Genomic DNA, 4,572 nt, shown 5'->3' with positions numbered 1-4,572 from the left:
CAGGTTGTGATTGCAACCACTGCAACTCCTGTAGCAACACCCCTGTCACCTGCCATACACAAGAAGAAAATGTCTCCATTTTAAACACCTCCAACATTTCTAGGGGTGCCAGAGGCTCTGCATTACAGAGAGACCCAGCCACTCCCCCTTCCCAGTCCTGATGTCAGTCAAGGTCTACACTGATCATATTCATACATATTTAAAAAAAATAAACATTTAAAAACAGTATTGATTCCAATTTAAAGGAAAAAGAATACATGAGCTGCAAGAGACTAGCAGTCAATATTTTCTGAATCACTGGCTTTGAAAAGTATGCAGAACACTTACCTTGCTTGTTTGAATTGGAACCATATCCATTACCTTGGGAATCTGGAAGACATTAAGAAAATGCTGTTATAAGCAACATGTGTATTTATATTATTTACCTACATAAAAGTGTAAAAACTATGAAGGTTTTCATTCGTCCAGGTCAGTGCAGGAGTGAGTTCCTCTGGCACTTAATGTTAAGATGTCACAGTGCACCCCAAACCCCTATCCCCACAAGTTTTTTTTAATTTCATGATACAAAAACAAACAAATACAAATAAGTAGTTTTAGGCTACCTATAAAAGGGAGTTTGTGTGTGGCCAGGGACTGCTGCCAGCAAGAATCAGTAGATTTCTGCTGGCAGTTGTAAATGCTGTTGCACACATTGTTTACTTTACTTTTACTTAAACAGTTTGTCCTTTTTTTAACTCCACGGATTAATAAAAAAATAATTTAGGATTACCTACAAATTAGTTGCAGCAAATAGATCTTTGATTCAGAGCCAGCGGCTGTCACTGATGCACCCCATTCCACCTCCCAGCAGTGCAGGAGGTAAGTTTGGTCCCTCCTCTGCCTCCACCCCATTCTGTTTCAGGATATGATATAGCTAGTAGCAGCAGTTCAACTGGACTTGTTCGGTAATGTTGAAGATGGTTTACCACTCACTCAAGTGGCTTTCCTAGTTCTAATGATTAGAGAAGAGGGAACTGCTTGGATGGGTTGCAAAACATCTTCAAGTATTTCAGAACTATTGCAATCTGTTATAACTAAAAGGTAAGATCGCAAGATTAGCCTTCAAGTGTAATGATTGTAGCTCTGTATTCCCGCCTCTATTACCTCTATCCCATTTTTCTATAGTAACACAGCATAGATACAAATTGGCGATTGATCTCCCCACCACATAAGAAGTAGCAAGGTTCTTCCAAACTAGTAGACTAAGCTTAATGACGGATGGGATTTTTAAGGCACCGCAAAAGATTTATTCATAGAGTAAAATACATCAATTGTATTTTGCAAAATTTAAAAAAGAACCCAAAGGTTCTATTACATAAAACTCACAATGTAAAATAGACTATCACATGATTATCATCAAACTCATAATTCCGTTAGAGGTGACCCGCGGAATCCCTAATTAATGAATGCTACCCCAATGTGTTCAAATTGAAGTTGAATCACGTTGGGTGGTATTCACAGATTTGAGGAAAAAATACATGAGCTGCGAAATACTAGCAGTCAATATTTTCTGAATCAATGACTTTGAAAAGTATGCAGAACACTTACTTTCTTGGTTTGTGTTGGCATCAGAACCAGAAGGTGGGGAACCTGGAACACATTAAGAAAATGTTGTTATAAGCAACATGTGTATTTATATATTTTACCTACATAAAAGTGTAAAAACTATGAAGGTTTTCATTTGTTCAGTTCAGTGCAGGAATGAGTTCCTCTGGCACATAAGGTGAAGATGTCATAGTGCACCCCAACCCCCTATCCTCACAAAGTTTTTCATTTCACAATACAAAAACAAACAAATACAAATAAGTACCGGTAGTTTTAGGCTACCCACACAAGGGAGTTTGTGTGTGGCCAGGGACTGCTGCCAGCAAGAATCAGTAGATTTCTGCTGGCAGTTGTAAATGCTGTTGCACACATTGTTTACTTTACTTTTACTTAAACAGTTTGTACTTTTTTTAACTCCACGGGTTAATAAAAAAGTGAATTAGGATTATCTACAAATTAGTTGCAGCAGGAGCAAATTGATCTTTGATGCAGAGCCAGCGCCTGTCACTGATGCCCCCCATTCCCCCTCCCCGCAGTGCAGTAGGCAAGTTTGGTCCCTCCTCTGCCTCCGCCTCATCCTGGTCCAGGTTATGATATAGCTAGTAGCAGTTCAACTGGACTTGTTCGGTAATGTTAAAGACGGTTCACCACTCATTCAAGTGGCTTTCCAAGTTCTAATGATTAGGGAACTGTTTAGATGGGTTGTAAAACATCTTCAAGTATTTCAGAACTTCTGCAATCTGTTATAACTTAAAGGTAAGATCTCAAGATTAGCCTTCAAGTTTAATGATTGGAGCTCTGTATTCCCGCTTAAATTACCTATATCCCATTGTTCTATAGTAACACAGCACAGATACAAATTGGCGATTGATCTCCCCACCACATTAGAAGTAGCAAGTTACTTCTAAACTAGTACAAATAACTCATTGAGGGATCAGATTTTTAAGGCACCGCAAAAGATTTATTCATAGAGTAAAATACATCAAATTTATTCTGCAAATGTTAAAAAAGAACCCGAACGTTCCATTACATAAAACTCATCATGTAAAATAGAATATCACATGATTATCATCAGTCATCAATCCACTAGAGGTGAACCGCGGCATCCCTAATTGATGAATGTTACCCCAATGTGTTCAAATTGAAGTTGAACCGCGTTGGTTGATATTCACAGATTTGAGACTCAGCGGGTCCCCTCTATTGGTTGATGACTTTGAAGATAATCATATGGTCTTTGATTTTACATTGTGTGTTTCATGTTATGAAACCTCTGGGTTCTTTTTTAAATTTTGCACAATAAAATTGATGTATTTTACTCTATAAATATATCTTTTAGTTGTGCCTTAAAAATAACTTTATTGCATTAGAATTGTGACACCTTAAAAACTAAATTGCATGGCTGATACATTTAGGTTACTTCCAAACTTAAAGTGGTGAAATGGCTGTAATAAGGTTTTTTAGGCTTATTATTATTTAGAGGGGATCGGTTCCTCCATATGCCATTGCCCTTCCTATCCTGGTTTACAGGGGGAGCATGGGTCCATATGCCCCTGGAGCCTGGGGCCAGGTTGTGATTGCAACCACTGCAACTCCTGTAGCAACACCCCTGTCACCTGCCATACACAAGAAGGAAAAGTCTCCATTTTAAACACCTCCAACATTTCTAGGGGTGCCAGAGCCTCTGCATTCCAGAAGTAGACCCAGCCGCCCCCCTTCCCAGTCCTGATGTCAGTCAAGGACTAAGCTGATCAAATTCAAACATATTTTAAAAAGAAAAAATGTAAAAACAGTATTGATTCCTAACGAAAAAAGTGTACTGAAGGCCTACAGAACACCTCCCAGCGCCAAACCCGGATATAAGCTGATTGCAATAAGCTAATAACTGAAAGAGCGTAGATGACAGAGAATCTGTATACTACGATGATGGGAGCAGCCGTTTAAAACAATAAAGACATGATAAAAAAATGATCACAATTAAAAGAGCATAAATGCACAATTAAAACAATCACAAACAGCGCTAAAAAGTGATAATTCTGGTGTAAATGCTCAAGGCACCACTAATACACTATAAAACAATATTGTGTGAAGGAAATCAGTCAGTAGAGGTAAAGTCCCATATAAAGATGTGGTTCACTTTAAGAAAGGACAGACAGCGTAGCACCTTCCACCCGAACTCCTTAAAAGACACCGCGTGGGACAAAACGAGCCCCCTCTGGGGTACACACTTACCAAAAAGTAAGTTATATCTGGCGATGTATATAAAGCTCCAGACTGGTATATATCCTTCAAACAGGGTAATCGAATGAATCTGTATGGAGGCTCCCAATTAATCCAAAAAAAGACAAAAACAGTGCCATAGCATAATTCCGTTTTTAATGGGTTAAAAATATAAATAGCCCACAGATATGATAAACCCTTCAAACATTACACGTACAATATAAAAGATAAACAAGCGCATAGTCACCAACTCCTGTAAGCAAGGTAGAGCGTTGTGCTGGTCCTATTACAGTCTCAGAGAGCCTAGCAAACGTTGGTTCCAGCCGAGGCCCTGGTGGAGCGCAAGCGTCACTTCCTGAGCGTCGTGAGTAGCCACGCCCTGAGGGGTTTCGTCATAGGACTTCGACAGAGGGCGGGTGGAAGGTGCTACGCTGTCTGTCCTTTCTTAAAGTGAACCACATCTTTATATGGGACTTTACCTCTACTGACTGATTTCCTTCACACAATATTGTTTTATAGTGTATTAGGAGTATTGATTCCTACTTAAAGGAAAAAATACATGAGCTACCAAAAACTAGCAGTCAATATTTTCTGAATCACTGGCTTTGAAAGGTATGCCAAACACTTACCTTGGTTGCCTGTGGGGTAACTAGAACTATTACCCTGGGAGTCTGGAAGACAATAAAAAATGCTGTTATAAGCAACATGTGTATTTATATTATTTACCTACCAAAAAGTGTAAAAACTATGAAGGTTTTCATTCGTCCAGGT

General features: G+C 39.0%; 1 long non-coding RNA gene across 1 annotated transcript; it reads right to left on the bottom strand.

Moving 5' to 3' along the window:
* Positions 1 to 327: 327 nt before the first annotated feature.
* LOC120924262 lies at positions 328 to 4,479 on the bottom strand. Its single transcript, XR_005746340.1, has 3 exons — positions 4,431 to 4,479; positions 1,588 to 1,629; positions 328 to 369 (listed from the first exon to the last, which is right to left on the bottom strand). It is a non-coding gene; the product is annotated as an uncharacterized LOC120924262 (long non-coding RNA).
* Between the last annotated feature and the right edge of the window lie 93 nt (positions 4,480 to 4,572).

This window comes from Rana temporaria, unplaced genomic scaffold, assembly GCF_905171775.1.
Source record: "Rana temporaria unplaced genomic scaffold, aRanTem1.1, whole genome shotgun sequence".
NCBI lineage: Eukaryota > Metazoa > Chordata > Amphibia > Anura > Ranidae > Rana > Rana temporaria.
The sequence above is the reverse complement of the archived record's forward strand: the minus strand, read 5'-3'. Positions and strand labels throughout refer to the sequence as shown.